Genomic DNA, 22,038 nt, shown 5'->3' on the forward strand with positions numbered 1-22,038 from the left:
CTAAATTCACCAATTTATCTTCTTACATTTATCAGATCATCACTTCATACTATCTATGAATATATATCTATAAAATTAAATTTTTAGAAACCATTTCCCCAAAATACTTTAATGTGTCTCCTTTGTGATAAGCATAGACCCTTACATAACCACACTAAAGTTATTAAATTCAGGAAACTTAGCTTTGAAACAAAGTGGAAGACTGAAAAAGAGGCTATTTTGGTTTGTAATGGTAGAAAGTTCATTTGTATCACTGAGGTTGAGTAACTCACCTGTAAATCTGAACTATATTGTGAAAGGTTAACAAAAAAAAAAGGTCTCCTGGCCAGATCCCCAGTTGCCCAAAAGTGTTTTTCAGAGTGAGCTTCTGCTTCTGCTGACTCCTCCTAGGCATACGTCCAGCACTGGGGTCGGTGGTTCTTTGTAGCTGTTCTTTTACCCTAGCACAGGCCTTGGTGCAGAATAATGTCTTGGATTTAGTTGTTATGTCTCAAACCCCACATGTGAGTATGCTATCTGTTTCCTCATGAGTCCATGAATAGAATATTTCATATGAAAAGCGATGAATAAATGCCCCCAGAAGTCCTTAAGTTATTAACACTTTCTTTTTGAGCTACACACTTAGTGCCTCAGGAAAGAGTCCCCATTCATTCAGTTTTCATTAAGTTTCTGCTCCATGCAGAGCCACGTGTGTCTTAAATGTGAAGAATTAGAATGGGCAAGAGGAAGGCATGAAAAAAATAGAAAAAAGAAACCTAAGAGTCCTAAACTTAAAAGGTATGAAAATTTTCTTTTTCCCTCTGAAAACAAAAGAATGAATATAATGAGAATTTAAAAATTCAGAATGGTCTATTGGACAGGACTGACAAACACCTGGGCAGACTTCTGCTCTTTCAAAGGCCTCGCTTGGTAGCATACATCAGAGAATAATTATGGAACATTTCTCTCGATTCCAGCCATGATCTCAGAAGCTTTCACAAGACAATAAACTAAAAAGCTATTATCAACTGATCAAAGCAGACACCCATAATAAAACAATTCTCCCGTCTCTGATCTAGGAATAAGCGGTGTATTGTGAAAATTATTTGAAGGTTCCAGGTATGAATGAGGTAAAAAGTACCAGCCAAGTCAGCTTGTAGACCATTCAAAAAGAGTCACACAGCTTTGCTGGGGTGGCTCAGTGGTTGAGCATCGACTTAAGATCCGGGAGATCGAGGTTCAATTCCCCGTCAGGGCACAGGCCCGGATTGCTGGCTCCATCCCCAGCAGGGGGCATGGAGGAGGGAGCTGGTTGATGACGACTCTCTCATCATTGATGTTTCTCTCTCTCTCCCTCTCCTTTCCTCTCTCTGAAATCAATAAAGATATATTTAAAAAAAAAAAAAAAGTCACCCAAAGCAAGAATATACCAGCAAGTTAGGAAAACATGAACAAAAGACTTTTTACTCAAGTACCAGACTGCTTTTGTCTCTCATTTTTAGGGACAACCTGTCAGGAGGTTGATTTTACACTTGAGCACTGAAGCATGACCTAGACGCAGAGAGGTGGATTCATTAGCTTTTAAATAGCATGATAATGACCCAGCCTGACTCACTAGACTTACTACAGAGTGGATAGAGAGAGTCTTCAAATAATATGCAAAATGACCCAGTCAAAATAGAGATGCAAAAATCAGAAGGCTAAGCTATTCAACTGAAACTGGCAAAAGTCGCTAAAAGGAAGCAGAGCCCCTAACAGTAATATCTGAGCCATGGTAAAGAATTTAAATTACCACTGGGTTTAATTGGAAAGCAAATAAAGTTTTTGTTGTTTGCTTGTTTTCCCCCATTTTCTGTGTAGGCAGCTGTCACCAGTTCAAAGGCTGTTTAACATTTCAGAGCTGGCTAATCAACAGAGAAACTCAAGGGATCTCGGATTTCCCCAAGGGGTGGCATCATTCCATAAGGCTTATGTGAGTGAACAGAAGGAGAGCATTTTCATAGGCTTTGCCTCAGGACACTCAAACGAAAATCACATTTCACTGTAGTAATTGCATTTGCAAGATAGAAAACAAAAGACTGTGACAGGCTGCACATGAAGCGATCTAGCTACCTATAATGTTCTCCTCAAGGTAAATTTAACTAGTCATGCAAATTTCTCACTTTCCACTTGAAAACACACACACAAATAATCTCTCTCTCCATATAGATGATGATAGATAGATAGATAGATAGGTAGATGATAGATAGAGTCCCTGAATTAAAAATAAAAGTGACAGAAACAAGAAGGAAATATTTTTGAAACAACTACATAGTCACTTTCCCAGTAAAAACTGGTATAACTGATAATAGAGATGGTAGGTAGGCTGTTGAATCAGAGTCTTTACTCCTCTGTAAAAGGGAATATATGGGGCGAGGCAAATGTGAGTATGGGAAACACAGATTTTATTCTTGTATTATTATATACTAATTATTGTATTACTTTCCACATGAAGTACTGTAAACCTACTTTTGCCCCACCCTGTATAGCAAGATACAAGCCTTACACAAGGCTGGCCGTGAGAACCAGCAATGTAGGGGGGACGCATATAATTTTAACTTAATATTTAAGTTGCTTGTCCTTTAGGTTTCTCCTCCTTCCCCTTGTTCAATTATTTATTTGGTATATAAATTTTGAAAGGATAATTTGTGTTAGGACTTGGTAGGTCAGTTTGGAATAAGTAATTTAGTCTATTGGCTCTAGGGTGGGACTATCTAGAGCACAGGTTGGCACACTTTTTCTGTAAAGGACCAGATTGTAAATATTTTAGACCTTTCAGTTATCAAGGGCTCTATTGCACCATTTGACTTTGACTTTGAGCCATAGACCTTATGTGAATAAAAAGTTGTGGCTGTGTTCCAACAAATCTTTATTTATGGACACAGAAAATTACATTTTACATACTTTTATCATATCACAAAGTATTATTCTTTTGACTTTTTTTTCCCCTAATTTAAAAATGTAAAAACAATTCTTAGCTCATAGCTCACACAATAACCAATGGCAGGCCAGACTGGGCTAAAGCGCCCTAGTTACCACACTCCATCCTAGGGGTAAATGCTGTCTCCTCACCTGTCATCTCTGTGACTTTAATCGAGATACCTAACCTTTCAGTTTCTTTCATCTTTTAAAGAGGGTCGATAAAACAATTCACCTTAGCTAGCTCTTGGCTTGTTTTGAGGATTCAAGATGTTAATACATCCAAGTACTAACTATTGCCTTCCATGTAGCAAGCACTTAATAAATACTACTGTGACTACTGCTAAAGTTACACAGTAATTTGTCTTCACACTTTATTCAACTAGTTGCTATTCGTAATGTATGAGAAAAATACCATTATAACTTACTTCAAATTGAATTACATGAGTCTGTCTGGACCTTTAAAATTAATTAATTATATTCTAATTATTTTGCCTAATTTAGGTCCACTGCCATGAGAAAAAGAAGAAAATATACAAAAGAGAGAGAGCTAGCCAGAGAAAATAGAGTTAACATTAATTAATATCTAATATGTCTCATGAGTAGCAAGCATAATTGCTAAATTATTAATACATAGAATTACCTAAAATTGGCAACTACTGTTCATTTTTAGTAACTTGCTAATCTCTCTAGATAATTATTTTCTGAATTTCTTTCTTTCATCTTCTAAAAAACAAAACAAAAAGATGAAGATAATATGAGGCTATATTTTCTACAGCTCTCTCTTATGACACCCCAAGCTACTTTCATATACTTTACTCAACAATTTATGGTTAATCTTATATACAGATAAAAAGAAGTCTGCATCAGTTAGTTAAATTTATCTATTCATTGCTTTAGAAAGCCATCAAGAAGTTTTAAGTTTTAAAGAGTAAAGTTCTTTTCTTCTTTGAATATTTTAATTTGTATAAGAAATAACAGAATCAAACTTAAGACAGTGATATCAAACAAGTTTACCACAGATTTTAAAAACCAACTAGGAAAGTGACCCAGAAGACTCAAGCAGTTTGTCTTTTAGAATTTAAAGTTTCCAGTCAGTCTACTATGTTGTGTCCAGCTTTTAATACATTCCCTAGACACTAACCTGAAGCACACGGGCTACTAGCAAATGCTCTGGCTCATCATATCTGTATGTGGAGGGACATTTGGTGACAGTGATTGTAAGAATTTCCTGACTTTCTATGCTATATAATTTTTAGCCAACTGGTGGTCCTATTCCAGAGTTCACAGCCAATGACCTTTGTCCAGAGATATAGGTAATGTTTAGTGATCTTTCTCTGCAGAAAATGGCCAACAATTTACTGAAGTACTTGAAGGTATGTATTTATTTTTAATTGGTTAATGGAGAAGAGTTAACATTTGTCCCATTACCAAACATATCTGAAAATAGAAAAGTATCTTTTAACTCTCAATTATGCCTCTGAGCAGAATTTATTTTCAGAATTTTCTTTCTGATGCAGAAATATCACAGAGGAGGTGGGTGGGCTGCCACCTGTTTAAGAAATTATAACTATTGACCCAAATCAAAATACATCCTAATAGACTGCAGCAAAGAAGCCAAAAGTCAGTCCCTTTGCACATTTTTTGTGAAGCACAGTACTCTGTCTATATGTGAATTATATAGGTTATATCATCACTGTTATGAGTTGCAACTTTCTCACCCATAAAATGGGAACAATAGTACAAATCCCTTATTTGCACTCTAGGGTTGAATGGAAGAATGCATGTAAAGTGACCCCTCTTCTACTTGATACAGAGAAGAGGCAGACATTGGTAGCTAATGCTTCTATCACTAAATTATAATTATTACCACCTCTAGTGGAAAAATACCAAATTTACTTTTTTTGGCATTCCCTCCATGGTCAATTTCATGCCACTGAATCTGAAATTTGCAAGACATGCACAGATGGGTCTCATGGACTGGATCACATTGGCTATAGGTCAATTAAATGGCTGCCAATTATTGGAATGGCCATTTTAATAAATTTAAAAAATCAACAAAAGACCAACTCATCAAATAATAAATATGTCAAATAACCAATTTACAAGATGACAAATTTGTTAAAAGCCCATTTTCCAGAAGGTGAGTTTCAAAAAAAAGTACCATATTATCAATTCCCAAGTGACCTTGCTTAAAACACATATCGAATACCTGAAAGAGGAGCTAGGGCAATTTCTTCAGGCAAATACAGTGGCCTAAACAGAAGCATATGTGCTACTTAAGAGACATCAAACACCAGAGAGATGCCATTCCATGAAGAAGGGACACTGACCCCTCAGGAACGCTGGAATACAACTCTCCATGGGTCTTTCAAATTTCTGCACCTTTTACTAGAAAGGGCTCTGCGTTTGTTCTGGACTATCTTTTCAAGAATGTTTATATGGTGAAAGCTTTGGAAGCTGGGGACATCCTTTTGGAGTGCTAGCAATACTTAAGATGAGTATAAAATATGCAGTTTCCTTAAACTCAGGTTTTGGTTTCTGTAACACAACCCCCAGTGTGTTCCGAAATCATCTGCTCCCCTTGACTGAGCCCTGAGGGAACCAATGCCAAACCCGCTGATGCCCTGCGCCTGCTGTCCTGTGAGTAATAAAGTTATTTCTGTCTGATCCAGGAATCCCTTCTCATTTGTAAGTATCCATAAACTTCAGCAGGCTAGCTTGTCCACTTGCAAAAAGGAAAAACAAAAACAAAACCAAATGCCTTCAAACCTTTTACAGTGTTAACAATGAGGTCTACTAGGCCCTGGCTGGGTAGCTCTGTTGGCTAGAGCATCATCCTTGTAGATCAAGGTTTTGGGTTCAATCCCTGATCAGGGCACTTACAAGAAGAGACCAATGGGTGCACAAATAAGTGGAATAACAAATGGATGTTTCTCTTTCTCTCCTTTTCTCTTTCTCTCTAACATTTAAACACCAACAAAAACTCACACACAAAAAAACAATGAAGTCTTTCAAAACATATTTACAACAAACACCAAAGTAAAGTTGTTTGTCTTCAGAAGTATGTTTATGTGTCATCCATTATTAAGAAAAGGGGGGGGGGGAAGAACATAGATCACTGAACCCCAAAGTTAATATTCTCTTTTATTATGCATAGTAGGAAATACTATGGTACTCACCAAAATGTTAATAAATGGTAATAGTTTAATTCATTTTCCCTTTCATGCTTTGTAATTTGTAATAAGAGAAAATACCTTAACCCAAATAATAACCCATGGGTAACTGTAAGGTTAAGCAAATGAATGAGAAAAATATTTTATGGCAGAGATTTCAGACTTCCCCCAGTGTACATGATTCAGCCAGCTGTTTATCTCAGCTGCAATATGGTATAAAGTTAAGAACTCAGCTTTGAAGTTAGAGAGACCTTGGTCCAATTGTGATTGAAAAGCTTTCAAGTTGTGCAACTTTGGGCAAGTGATACAGTTTTATTAGTTTCCATTTCCTCACCAGTAAAAAGGTGATAAATTGTTAAATGTAATGGCACAAATCTGACTGCATTATTTTGAAGATTAGAAAAAATTGTGGTTTATTTCTACTTATTCAGGTAACTCAATAAATGACAGCCTCTGTTATCATTTCACAAATAGGTATTGCTGGTTCTTTTCTCAAAAATTTTCAGAGACCCATGGCTTCTAGTTCATCTTAGGTTTTATCACAGGGCATGATTATGGAGCCACAAAGTGACTTCATAATTGGAATAGTAGCTCCACAAGGACCCTGCCCTACACCCAGGCTTTAGGACAATGCCCAACACACAGAAGATGCTCGGTCAATAGTTACTAAATGAATTAGTAGATAAATGGCCTGAATACTTTTGATTTTAATTCCAGGAGTCCTGAGAGCACATGAGATTCAGATACACCTATGATGGATATCACTGAACCTGTGCCCTTTATGACTGACATGATGGCACAGGGAGGTCATGGGGCACAAGGAAGCACGAGTTACCTCTAACGTATAAGTGCCTGCAGGGGAATAGTAAGGACTGCAGCACATGAGAGGAAGGGCCTTTCTGTAATCCACAGTTGCCAATGGGCATGGGTTACTCATCGGTAGTAATGGGACGGAGGCCATGGAGGAACTGGGCTTCAGATGCCTCTTAGGTACACCTGAAAACAAAATAAACAGAGATGATAATAACTCAGAAATGAAAACTTTATTATTGTTTACAAAAGGGAAGTAAATACCATTTTGCTATTTTTAAAGCAACAAAGTCTTATTTTAAAAAAAGAAAGATAAAGAAAAATGGCCCTAAATTAATAAAAGAATTGAGAAGAAAGAAGAAAATAAAAGCCATAGGTTTCACCAGCTTGAGATAAAGACTCTTAAGATCATTGAATGTTAAAGCTAGGAATGCTTATCTATTCCAAATCTCTTTTTACATATGAAGAAACAGAAGCTCAGAGAGGCTGTTACCTTTACAGAGTCATATTCCAGCCCACTGATCCATATATTGATGACTGAAAAAAGAACTGAGAGGAGAGCCTACTTACCAGAAATGCATCACCAGCCTGGGTCCTCCATCCTGTATGCTAATTAGTTAGCATTGATCCAAAACTGTCTCTGCCAAAATCATTTTCCAGAGCTGAGAGTTCCAATGATTTTGACTTACAAATATGGAAGTTAAAAGTAACCTTTGTAGAACATCACACAGGAGCAACAAAGCACTTCACATTTGACACTTTTCGGGGAAACAAGCTTCTCTTTGCAGAACTCCAGCTCTGTGCTGTAGCCCAGACCTGACATGTGCCAGATTCAATGCATTGTAATGAACAGAAAAAATAAACAAGCCTGGAAACACTTTGTTTCCCCTCATAAAATGAAGAAAAATTGTAATCAGGAAGTCCTTAAGTGTTTTTAATTTGGATCCAGCCATCATATTTGGAAAGCATGCTATCTGAAATCAAATTGCCTCAGCTCTCAGATGATTCATAGGGTTTGTTGACTAGGTGTCTGGCAAATGCTCCAGACCATTGCCACTGGCATGCATGTCTAACAGATGTTAAAAATGAAAGGCTGACAGTTTTTACAACATAATTAAATCTCTTCTTATTTCTCAAGTGTTATTTAATTTAATTTTAATCAAAAGTAATAACCATCCATAAGTGCCGTAATAGTGGCATTTATGTTCCACGTGAGGTATTACCTATTGTGCCTTAGGAAGAAGTCTTGCAATAAGAAAGTCACTTGCTAAAGTAGTTTTAATACTTTCAAAACATTTAGAATCAATGAACATAAGGAAGATAAAGCTTCAGGATGTGCAATAAAATGTTAAAAATGTGACGGGGCCAATGCTCTAATAGGATGTTTTGCCAGTGTCCTGCCTTCATAACTAAAACGGGAGGAGATTTTTTTCTTAGAAAGACTAGGTTATGAATACATGTATTAGAAAGAGGCGATTTTTATTCATCAAGGCTGGTTGGTGAAAGTAATTGAGCAGATGATCCAAGACATTGGTCTGTCTTCATCTGTTAGGATTGTTATAACAAAATATCACAGATTGGGTGGCTTGTAAATAACATCAGTTTATTTTTCACAGTCTGGAGCCTGGAAGTTCAAAATCAGGCTGCCATATGGCGGGGTTCTGTATCTCGTGATGTTGGGCTACCTAGTTCATAAATGGCCTTCTTCCTGCTGTGCCCTCTCTTGGCTGAGGAGGGAAGGAGCTCTCTCAGGCCTCTTTCATAAGGGCACTAACCTTACTCTTAATACCATCACCTAGATCATTAAGTTTTTAACATGAATTTTGAGAGGACACAAATAGTTACTGTATAGCAGTCACTGAGAAATCACTGAGTTTAACTCGCAAATATTTATTTCATTGTCTTGGTTATGGACATGGCTTAAATAGGCGTAATGCTTCAGGTAAAATGGAATCATACATTTCAAAGCTAAAAAGCACATAGGTATGAGCTGGTCTACACTTCAGATTTTACAGATGAGGAAGGGAGAAGGCATGTAGTGAATTTGATTTACCCAAGTGTCCATGACTGATGAGTTGCAGAACCAGAACCAGAACCCTGGTGTCATGATTCCAAACCCAGTAGCTCTTACATGAACTACATTGTCTTTTCATTAATGATGTTTTGATTAAAAGAATCAGTCTTAAGAAAATTCTGAAGCAATATTTCAGAACTATGTTATACTTTACTATGTAAAACTTCCCTCGTTACTACTTTATTTTAAGCAGAGATATTCTCCATCTCCTTGTAAACTTGGTTTCTCTCTGGCTCACAACTTTATTAGAGTTAGCACAGAGGCTAGCACACTGGCCATTGTTTGAAATTAATTAATACATTTTAAATTAATTTAGGCCTAAGTCTTGGTGTAACATTTTAACATACTAGCACAAAAGCTGTTGTATTTGAGATGGTTGTCGTGTATTGCTTGGCTATAACTATGTTTCATATAATAAATTGTGGTAGTTTTGTTAGCTTTTCATTGTTTGACTATAATGGAACCCCATTTAGGACAAATGTTGAAAATGCTAGGAAATAGCACATGAGTCACTCTTACGGGATATAAAACTCTCATGTAATCAAGCCTGAATGGTGGTTGGGAAAGAGGTACTATAGTTTTGAACCCAGTGCTAAATTCCAGATGTGGAATTTAGGACCCCTCTGTAGAAACAAAAGCCCTGTTATATGCCTACGGGTACTAGAGTGGTGAGTCTGAAGATAGAGTGCCTGGCACTGGGGAGAAGCACAATACCAGTATCCAAAAACTGCAACATGCGACCGTCGTGGTCAGAGGGAATACATGAGGCAGGTTCATTTCAACTGGATATACCTCCTGTCTGAGCTTCTCCTTGAGAACAGATTAGAGTGATTAGTGGTCAAAAAAATATTGAGCATTAGTACGAGGGAAAGTTTGATATAGCATTATTATTTGAGTAGGCAAAAATAAAATTGGGAGCTAGGTAAAAACTGACAAAAGCTTTGAACAATTGAACAAAAAAAAGGTTAGAGATATTTTTAGAGGCCAAAATATACTGTTTTTGAATGTAGTAATTTGGCCTGGATGTGAGAATGTAAACCTTTAAAAAAATTTTTAAAAATTGGGGTATTTAGTAATTTTTTTACTTACCATGTGGAATAATAATAAAAATAAGTAATATTTTTATTAATACAATATTAGACATAATATAAGAAAAAAACAAAATTAGAAAGACTGGGGAAAAGTCATTAATTATCAGCATGTTATAAGGTGATAACATTTTAGGAAATGGAGAATGTTGACTATAAGTTATTCAGCAGGAGAATCTATTACTTAGTATTTAGGAGACTTAAAGATATTAGGTTTAGTTAGTAGAAATCAATGGAGTTGCTCTAGTATATTTAGTAGAAATGATACTGGTAAACAAAAAATAAAAAATAATACATTTTTAAAATATTTAAATCACACACACACAGAGGATGCAAAACGTCTACTTCCTTGAGACTTCAAATTGAGATGACCGCAGTGCAGCGGCTGTTGAACCAAATAGAGTTCCTTTCTCGGCTAACAATGCCGCACTGTATCACTATATTCCTAATTGTATAGCCAATTGACAACCCAGATTATGGTAATAACATTATATAGATACAATTCTATATCAATACATAGAAAAGGAGAGGCAGACATGTAAACTTTGCAGCTAGCTTTTTCTTGGGGGAAGATTTAAGAAGGAATTTAAGAAGGGTGGGACCACAAAATAAAGCCATAAATAAGAAATTTTATGTAAAAACTAAATTTAAAAAGACTAATTCTCTATGCCTGAGGCAACGTGTGGTAGCAGAGATTCTTCTTTTTCTTTTGTTTCGCCTACTAACCAGTTTTTCACTTTGTGTGATCAATAATTGAGACCGACTCCCCGTCCTGTCCTGCAGCACTGCTCAGGATGCCCGGGCCAGCGGGGAAGCCGAGAGCGGCCTGTCCAGCAGCCCTGCCTCCCTCTTGTCTTCCCGCCCTCATGTCACACGCGCCTCCACACCCGCTGGACGAGGCCTGAGGGAAGAACAGGGCCAGACGCTGGGGTTTCACTTACTCAGAGCAGCGGTTTTCAGCCGGTGCCCCAAGAATTCCTAAAACATGCGGTGCCTGACTATTTAGTCAGGGGCACTGACCTCGTTGTCTTAGGTCGTCAGATAAAAAAATGACAACAGCCAACACAACGACAGCCATCTGGATTGAACAAATCAAAATTATACCTATTTATTTTTTTGTCAGATGGGCAAAAAGCAAAGTATTTTTTGGTGTGCTGAAAAATTTCAGTAATTAGTTATGTATGCCATGAGATGAAAAAGGCTAAAAATCGCTGACTTTAATAATAATAACTATGTAATGATAATATAATAATATCGAGAAAGAGTTAAAATCAACACGATACAGATATATGACCTGATAATAAGATTTACTACACATGAAAGAATTAAAAATGATTAAGAATTACTGATGTCATAAAAATATGAGAACATTATTTTAAAAATTTTTGCTCACTGTTTTAGTTTTGTATCACTGTATTGCAAATTATCCAGAAACGTAGTGCTATAAAACAATTAATATTTATTACCTCACAGTTTCTATGGATCAGGAATCTGGGCATGGCTCAGCTGGGTGCTTTTGCCTCAAGGTTCCTTGAGTTCACAATGATGGGGATTTGAAGGCTCAGCTGGATTTGCGGAAGGAGCGGCTTCTAAGCTCGCTCACATGATTGTTGGCCAACCTCAATCCTTCACTGTGTGGGGCTCCTCACAGAGGCACCTCTCGCTGTGAAGGTTGGCTTCTCGCAGTGCAAGAGCCAGGAGGGAGAGAGCACCCGACATGGAAGCCACAGTCTTCTGCGGCCTTATCTAGGAAGTGACATTCTATCATTCCTATCTACTATATTCTACTCTGTTCCTGAGAAGTGACCCATTATTCAATTCTTACTACAACCTTCTCTGGTAAATATATCAATGGTCCTTGTTTTGCAGATGTGAAATGGAAAGCAAAGCCAGAGCACCTCAGGTAAGTGTACCAAGGTTGCACAGATGGTGAGCAACTAAATCGGGATTCAGATCTAGTCAGTGGGTGCAGAACCTGTGGCTTAAATGCCATTTTATACAAAATTGCATATCACCTTGTTCAAAATGTAACACACAGGATAGGTGTTTTCCATGGTGTGAAAAAACAGCCATTTGTTTAAGCCTTAATTAAAATGTTTCTATATGAGAACATCTTCAAGATGTGTATTTAAAGAAAAGCAAGAAGCTTAAATATTTGCTAGAAAAGAGTAAGAAAAGTTATTCATGGTTTAATTTTGGTCTGTGAATTGTTAGCTGTTCAAATTCATAAAAGGAAAGGGAGGACTTAGGTTGTATTAACACAAGACATAATGGAAAATGTAGAAATCCTGAGATCAACAGATTAGCAGCCAACGGTTGTATGATATACTTTAGCAAGAGAGGTGGGAAGGAGCAACTGGGACTAAGTCTTGCATATATTCTGATAAATGTTTCAGCGCCTCAAGATCTGATGAGTGTAATTTTCCTCTGCTTCTTTTATTTTATATGTTACTATTTTTCTCACTTCGGCAATGCTGTAGATCATTGTCTGTGGATTGGACCTCGCACAAAACCATAAAACCTATTTTTCAATTCCCATGCTCACCACTAACTTTATTTGCTTGAGTTCATATTTTACATAAATAACATTATGGAGGTTCTTCTAAATTTATCTGGCCACTTCCAAAAGTAATTCAATCTGCATTCCACAGGTCATCAAATAATATTTAATAAATATATATTCAAAGAATCAAGACAAAAGAAAGTGAATTGTTGGGAATGTTAACTCAATTCTGACACTACTATTTTTCCAATTGGCTCAATAGGAAATATGTGTTAAAAATAAATAAATAAAGCATGCTTTCCAAGAACATATTTTCAAGGTCAGAAATCATTTTGTGTTACAAATTTTGGCTCTTGAAATTTAGTGGTACTTTCCATAATAATAATAAAAAAAAAAAGTGCTCTGGTGAGTGTAGCAGAGATTCAACAGCACAGGGTAAACTTACTGGGTTGAGTAAATGAGAATAAATGAACTTGATTCTCATTGACTCTTTCCTTCCTAGTGCAAACCATGCTCAATGAAAATAGCACCCAGTTGGTAACTGGAGCTCGGTACTACCTTAACTCTACACAAGTTAGTTGAATCTCAAGCCCATAATATCAATTTCCTAGTTTGTAAAGGGAGACATCAAAATAGATGTGACCTTAGGTTTCTTTTAGGTTTAATGTCCTCTCACTTTATTATTTTATGTTTCTCACATATTGACCCTTTCACTTCACTCGAACTTTTTCCATTTTCAGACCTTTCCATTGGATTTTGCAATTTCTATTTTGAGAGATCTTTTAAGTGAATTTGATGAAGCTCATCTGATCACAACTTTTATTATTATTATTATTATTTTCCAAGATTCAACTGGAAATGATTTTCACATGATCATTTCTGCCAATTAAACATTGAACTTCCAATGGTCATGGAAAAACAATGCTTATTATTTTATATTTGCTGAACTGGAAATGTGTTCTATAATTCATATGAATGCTTAAGAGAATTGAATACTTTTTTTGATTGTTAATATATTTATATTTCTAATACAATACTTATATTCTTTAAACACAATATTAATATTTCTTTAGCATATATAATTTATCATTACTTTATAAAAGAGTTAATATTTGGAAAATGATATAGTAAAGAAAGAAGCTTAGGATAATTTTATGCCTACTTTAATATCTTGCAGAAATAGATTTAAATAAAACTCTATTTTTTCTGATAAACAGCACCAACTTTATGATTTTTAAAGTTCAATCACTAGATGCATAGTCTTGTATGTTAGAAGAATGTTATTTTGACTGTTCTAAAGTAAATAAATATATAGTATGTCATTTGTTAATACTTTGATAACTGTGGTAGTCATTAGTGATTCTCAGTAGTGTTTCCTGATATTTACCATGTAGGCTCATGATTGAATTGCACTGCCTGGCCTCCTGTGGTTAGATAGGACCATGTGAGTTCAGGCCAATGAGCTAGGTTGGCCAATGAGCACAATTGATGAGCACTGCTTCCTGTCTACACAGCTAATTGCCAATTGTGGGATGTTTCAGCTCATTCCCTTTTCTCTCTGCCACAATGTTCTAAATGGGAGTTCCTCTATCAGTCTAGACTCTAGAATAAAGATAGTAAAGATCTCCAGCAGAGCCCCAGCCCATCAATAAGAGAGAAGTAACAAGACCATGAATAAAAATTTGTGATTTTAATTTGTTCAGTTCTTATTTGTCATCACCGCATAACCTAACCTATCCTGACTGATAAAATAACTATTAATATCTGCTACATTTATAAACTCATGCTGGGAATACTAATAATCCCTTCTACCTCTTCCAACTACCGTTAGCACTGAGAAGGAAAAGCAATTTTTAAAAAATTAAGGTGCCATCAGATATTGTTAGTAGAATCTTAATATTAAATCTCTTTCTATAAATATTTATAAAGTTCATTTGGCTGGATTATTCCAGTCAAAATCTCAAGATATTCTGTCCTTAGATCTACTTGTTTTTAATTATTTTCTTTGTATCTCTTTCTACCTTTCTGTTAAGAATGCCAAAATGCTCAAATGTACTGAGTATTTACTATGTACCAGGCACAATTCTAAGCCCTTTAAATATATTAACTAATTTAATTCTAACAGCCACCCTATCAAATATGTACTATTATTGTCCCTATTACAGTTGAAAAATAGGATATTTTTGTTGTTGTTAACCCTCACCCAAAGATTTTTTAGAGAAAATGGAAGGAGGGGGAGAGACACACAGAGAGAAACATCTGTGTAAGAGAGACACATTTGATTGGTTGCCGTGTTTGAGTATTTTTTGGCCCCCTTAAGTTTCTGAAGAATATGCTGATAAAAATGAATGAAGATAGGAACAGACCTTTCCAAATAATTGCTCCTTTGAAACAAACTAAAGGTCAGGGATCATTCTGACTGTTGCCAGATGGGAGGAGTTTGGGGGAATGGGTGAAAAAGGTGAAGACATTTAGAAGTATACATTAGTAGTTGTAGTATACTCATGGGGGTGTAAAGTACAGCGTAGGGAATATAGTCAATAACGTTCTAATAAGCAGGTATGGCTTTATTTTTCTCATTATAACACTGGTCAAGAGAAATTTTAACTAAGCATGTTTGGAACCTTTGGTCAACCCTCTTGTGTTTTTCCTACTGTATTCAAACGCGGGGGAGAAGCTGTTGTGTTCATAAATCAGGAAGCCTGCTTCTGTGTCATGAGATACATCATTTTTTCCCCTCTCCTGATAGCCATCTAGCCAACATGAAAAATATTGTTGGTCTCTAAGAACAATTGAGACTAGGATCTAGAATGCCAAATGCAGACAAGGATTTACAGCTAGAACTCTCATGCATTGCTGGTAGAAACGTAAAATGGCACAATTCTTTGGAATTTTTTGGAGATATCTTATAGACATAGATCTACCATACAATTGAACAATGTCGTTCCTAGGTATTTGTTTACCCAAGAGGAATAAAATCATGTAGAAACAAAGACTTGTATTCAAATATTCAAAGCAATTTTATTCAAAGTAACTATAAACTGTGCCAAAATAATGTCCATCAACTGGTAAAAAGATTATCAAATTGTGGTATACCTTACCATGGTACAGTGCTTAGCAGAAAAAAGAAGCTACTCATACATGGGGCATCTTGAACAAATCTCAGAAAACTTTAAGCAAAAGAAGCCAGATATAGAAGAATCCATCTTATATAATTGCACTAATATGACATTAGGAAACAAGCAAAAGTAATCTATGGTGAGAAAAATAGCATTGGTTGCTGCCTAGGGTGGAGGGCAGTGGTGGTTGATTGCAAAGCAGTGGTTACACGAGTATATCGGTCTGTCAAATTCATCAAACTGTATATTTAAAATATTTGCATTTTATTATCTATAAAGTATACTTTAATAACATTAGTGTTGAAAAGCAAAAGGATACATATTCAAAATTTAGACTTCTCTTTCCCAAAGCTTGATATGTCAGTTTTTACTTGAAAATAGAATGATTAAAATATCAAATTATTTGACACTTAAAAAAATTAGTGGGGAATGGAAAAAGGTGCAAAGTGTATATCCAATAAAATTTATTCAATACATGTAGTCATTTCAAGATGACTGCTTTGAGGCAGATGCAAGATATGGAACATGATATGCATGTTTCATTTTAAGGTGTGTTTTTTTAATGCATGTTAGCAAAAGGCAAAATTTGTAAGCGTACTTCTTTAGGCTACTTTTATTATCTCTAATCTGATTGTTGTTATAAATGTATATATAATCTATTAATGTGTAGATACATGTGATTGAAACATTCTGCCAGCTACCTTAAGGGAATCAAGAAAGTGTCTTATTATTGATCTGAATACCTGGCAGACTGCCTTACATTACTGAATATATTGAATTGTATTAAGTTGAACTTGTGTTCTTGCCCTGGTTCAGCCTGAGGTCTCCACAGGAGGATGAGGTGTCCTGGAAGACTTTATTTCTGTGGAATTAAACCCCTGGGTTTCCAATGTTCCATTTCCCTCCGTCCCACCATGGAAAAAGCCCAATCTTGTCTTCACCCAGGCTAAGCTCAAAGCTGTTGCCCAGAGTGTGTGCTCCATATTAAAGTCCAGTTCAGTCCAGTATCTGGCTAACTTAGCTTGTCTTCCCAGCTGCAGTCTTTTGCATGTGGGATCACATGGCCTTAGCAGCCACATGGCCATGGAGATGCCCACATGAGTGTGTCACAGAGCAAGTGAGGAATAGAAGGTTATAATTAGGAGCTTAACCCATTAACCCTTCAGGATTCCACATGCTTTCAGTGGCTCCACAACCCCTTCCCCTCACCCAATTATGTTTTTCCCAGGTTAGTCTGACAGACAGGCACCCTCCCTATGTCAGGGCACATGCGCCCATCTTCCTGTTTGTTCAATCCCTTCCCCCATTGATCTGCAAGGAATGGACCAGTGGTTCCCCAGGGAGTGTGAAGTTGCAGCTTCCTGGTGAAGCTGCTCTGATCACCACGCTTATAATGTCTGGTCTTCCCTTTGCTCTCTTCCTATTATTAATATTAACTAGCTAGTTACTTGGGCAGCAACGCTGTCCAGCAGAGTGGATCAAACATAGTAAACAAGATTATGCAAAGGTCAGCTGCAGCTCTCTAAATGGCTAAGGTGGAAACCCAGAAGGGTAATCAATCTCTTGTCACAAACTGATGCTTCGAACTCTCAGGAAGTTGTGCAATAGCATCCTTTCCTCCAAACAACAGGCTTTGTGAGTCGAAGGTAACCTTAAAAAGACCTTGTTTTCCCCGAATAGAAAGAATGCAAGGAAGTAAACATTCTGACAATAAAGCACACCTTTCAACTCCCCTTTTTTTTGATGAAAATATTTCTGAAATGTATTACATCATTTCTCACCTTCTTAAGGTGAGCATTTAAAAAATGAATATTTTTGAGACAGAGTTGTCAGTAAGAGCATATTTCCTACAATGTGCAATGATAGAGCGATGTTCTCAGGAGTAGAACTTCTCCCTCCCATACTATATTCCCACACTGTGAATTCTTTTGCATATAGCAATTTATATTTTTCTACAATTTAAAAGTAATTTTTCACAATTACTAAATATTTAAATTGAGATAAGAAAAATTGCTATAATAATAAACTTTGTAAAGTGTTTTTTAATATGTTTTTTATTGATTTTTTGAGAGGGAGGATGAGAGAGGGAGAGAGAGAAACATCCATGTGAGAGAGAAACATCAAATGGCTGCCTCCTGCACCCCCCCTACTGGGGACTGAGCCTGCAACCAGGCGTGTGCCCTGACCGGGAATCAAACCTTGGCCCTTTCGTGGGGTGATGCCCAACCAACAGAGCCACACCAGCAGGGCTGTGAGGTAGCTGACTGAAAGAAAATCACAATTTTTCTGTGTTTGGCTTCTAGGTATAGCAGAGTTGTTCTTTAGAAAAACTTTTTAAAAATGTATAAAACACAGTTTGCAGAATTTATAAATCTTGTCTGTAGACTTAAGCCATGTAACCCTATTGTATAACAAAATAAGCACAAATGAGACCCAGAAACCACACTGCTGCGTTCGAATGGTCCCTGGAGCTTATCATCACTAATATCTCCCAGAGGTAAACATTTTTCTAACTTTCACGATCAACTGATTTTTACCTATTCTTGAACATCATATAAATTGGAGGATATGGTATATATTTTTTTTGCAATGACATTTTTGCTTTGCATAATAATATTTGTGAGGTTCACCCATGTTGTTACATGAATCAGTAATTATTATATTTTATTGCTGTACATCAGTCCATTGTATAAAATACCCCATTATTTATCTATTCTTTTATTAATAAAGATTTTATTGTTTCTAATTTTAGGATATTGTGAATAAAAATGCTATGCACCTATATTTTGGTAGATGTATACACTATATTTTCTTGAGCACATACCCTAGGAATAGGTAGCATTTAATAAATTCTGCCAAGTAGTATTACAAAATATCTGTTATGATTTTTATTCCCAATTGTGATGTGTGAGAGTTCCAGCATTCCCATATTCTTACTAATCACTTTGCATTTCCAATCTTTAGCTCTTCCATAAAAATTTTAGCCATTTTGATTGACTATGCAGTGGTATTTTATTTTGCTTTTATCTCACATTTTTAAATTGGGACCTTTATAATAATTTTGGCTTATTTTCATTGGTTTGTTTTCTCATTTATCTCCTTTATTAAATAATTTTAACTAACTTTTTATTTTGAGGTAATTGTAGTTTCACATGCAGTTTAAATAGATATTTGATATTATTGTTTCTTTCTCTAATGTACCTATAGCTTTATATCTTATAATTTTAATGTGGTTTTCTCAAGGTTAAAAAATAGGCCTATCAGTATTTCATGTAAAACAAAAGTATATAGTCTTTGAAAGAGTTTGAGATTTACAAGAAAATTAATAAGATTTTAGGTATGGACTTTGTGACATTGGGGGGAAGGTGCTCTAAGAACTCCAGTTATAATTAGGAGCTTAACCAGTTTGCAGGTAAGAATAATCTAGCTTGCAGGTGGGGATATTCTAGTATCCAATTTATACATGGAAATTACAGGGTGCTCCCCCTTTAAAAAATGTATACACACTTTAACAGCTGGTCTCTCAGTTTTGAAAATGAAAAAGATTTTAATAAACACTGCCTTTATAAATATACAAACTGTGTGTATACATTTTTGGGACACCCTATATTATTTAGTTCTGTGCAGAGTGTTTTAAAACTAGTTTGGTAAATGACAAGAGTTTACATTGTCGAGTTCCAAATAGCTAAGAGCCGAGTCGTCTGTCTAAAAAGGCAGTGCTACTATGACTTTGAATTAATCTTATTCTAGGCCACTTCTTTCTTTTCTTAGTCAAGCCACCATATGTATTTTTATCCTGGTAGTCTATAAATAAACTATTTGAAAAACATTGGCTCTAGTAAACCACAAAATCTTCTAAAGAATATATTTTAAATGATTTTCTACATTCTCTCTGCCCAGGACCCCTGGCTCAAGGGCATCAAAGTAGCATGGTAAGTCACAAATTGAATAGACATGGTATGTCCCTTCAATACAAATTAGTAATTGTGCATCTGTATTTACTCTTAAACAGAATCTATATTTTTAAATATTTCAGACAATGACTATAAATGAGAAAAAGTGTGTTAAGCTAAACAATGAAATCAAACCCAGCTTCTAAATTACCTTTAACTATTTTGAAAGACACTCACCTGAGATAGATTAGTTCTTAGATCCACTCTAAGACTATCCCGGAAAAATTATATGTATACATATGCCAAGTGTCTAAGAATTCTATATATAATATTTGTGGTAAAAATGCATACATACATATGTCATAAAATAAAACATTGAGTTCTTATTTTATAAACTCATTCCTGGTTGCTTTACTGGAAAATAATATTTGAAACAGCCACAGCAATTTAAAAAAACAGCCATATTATAATCACTTATATATTAGGAAAACATAGTCAAAATAGTCCACACATTCAGCAGCCAAAACACCTCCCCAAGGTGCTTCTATATGTGACTCTTTTTCCTCCCAGGTCTTCTTTCCTAAATCATGTCTTCTCAGCATTTTTAATGTATTCTTTGTGTTTTCGTTTACAATTGCTTATCTCCCTTACAGTGAAAGGAAAAGCTATCATACAAAACCAAACAGAAAACAAAACAATTCCATGGTGCTTCCAGTTCCACTAGAGATCTCATTTATACTTGTCCTTTCAAAAATGAAGCAGCAGAGTCTCTTTTGACAATTCACACCGTGCTAATCAACGATTAATGTTCATTTGTTTGACTGATACAGGTGCCTAGGGGATGGTTCCTTTCCTCTCCAGGGTTAGATGGATATTCCTGCTGAGGCTGGGGCACGGGTGGGGTGCACACAGGCCGCCTAGAAGATAATCTGAGATACACAAAATGCTGCACTCAGCACACATGCCTTCGAAATTCATTTGGAAGAAAAATTATAAAATGAGCCTCCTTGTGTCAATGTTTTTACTACATAATTACTTTTTAATTGAATGTAATCTGGATACTGGATTGTTTAAGAAACAAAGCTTCCCATTGAATTTTTACATTAGAAACTATTGGATATATTTGTATTTGGTATAAGCTTAGTGTGAACAACTGATTGATCAGGAAGTCAAGAGAGAAAATTTCAAAAAAAATTACTGAGTTTTTTTTAATAGTATATGTATAAAGTAAAATATTATTGCAGGCCATGGATCCTATAGCATTAACACTGGATTTAAAACTAGGGCTGAAACACAAAAGGTATGTTTATTTCCAAGATATTGGCTCCAAGTTCCCCTTTAAACAGCACTGATTTGTTCGTAAGGGATAACTCATACTTCTGGTTTTATAATCTATCTTTTCAAAGAGCGGCTATTATAGTCATCTCCCCTCTAGTTGCTACTCCATTAAATGAATTTCACACTAATAGGCCATCATCTCTGGTTTCTTCTGCATTTTATATACAATTAGTTATTAACTTTTCTAACCTCTAACTTTCTCAATGTCTTCTGTTTAATATAATTTTCATTCGACTCTTTCTACCATACATTATTAATCTTTATGGAGATGCATATTAAAACCTCAAAGAAATCAATGAAATGTACTTTACACACATGGCTAAAATTCAAATTACTGACAAATATTCATGAGGATTTGGAGCAAACAGAACTCTCATACCTTACTGGTATTAATGTAAACGGTACAACCATTTTAGAAAACCGTTTAACTGTTCCCAAAAAGTTAAAACTGTAACTATTTTAAGATTTAGCAATTCCAGTTTTAAGTGCTTATTCAAGAGAAGTGAAAAAAAAAAAAATGTGTCCATTAAAACACATGCACAGGAATGCCCTGGAAACAATGCAAATGAGCATCAATGAAAGGCTGGATAAATTTTCCCGTATTCAGTGGAACAAAGGACTCATGCGACATACACAGCAAGCAGGGGCATCTCAGCACCATGCTCAGTGAAAGAAGACACGGGAGAGTGCGCACTCTGAGCCCGTTTATACAGCTTCCAAGAGGAAGAGAAACTAATTTTGGGGCATATGAAACAGGACGGTGGCTTCTTCTGAGCAGGATGTTCATTGGAAAGGCCACGAGGAGGTTTTTTGTGCGGTGCTTGTGGAGGAGGTTCTTCAGGTGGACACCCTGACCTTCACACTCAAGGCTGTGGACTTCTGCTGTCTCCTGACGGTCTCACCATGAAGGATTTGAGCTCTGACATGAGCTCTCAGCTTGTCTCTCGACACTCATTTGTGCCAACGTGCCGGGAGGGAAGGCCCCTTCTCCCGCTGGTTTCTAATAGAACAGGCCAGATAATCACTTCTTAATAAAGAGCAAAATATTACCTTTAGCGATGTTTCGGGGGGAAAATGAGCACTTACCGCTGCCTCAAAAT

This window comes from Miniopterus schreibersii, assembly GCF_964146895.1.
Source record: "Miniopterus schreibersii genome assembly, chromosome: 7".
NCBI lineage: Eukaryota > Metazoa > Chordata > Mammalia > Chiroptera > Miniopteridae > Miniopterus > Miniopterus schreibersii.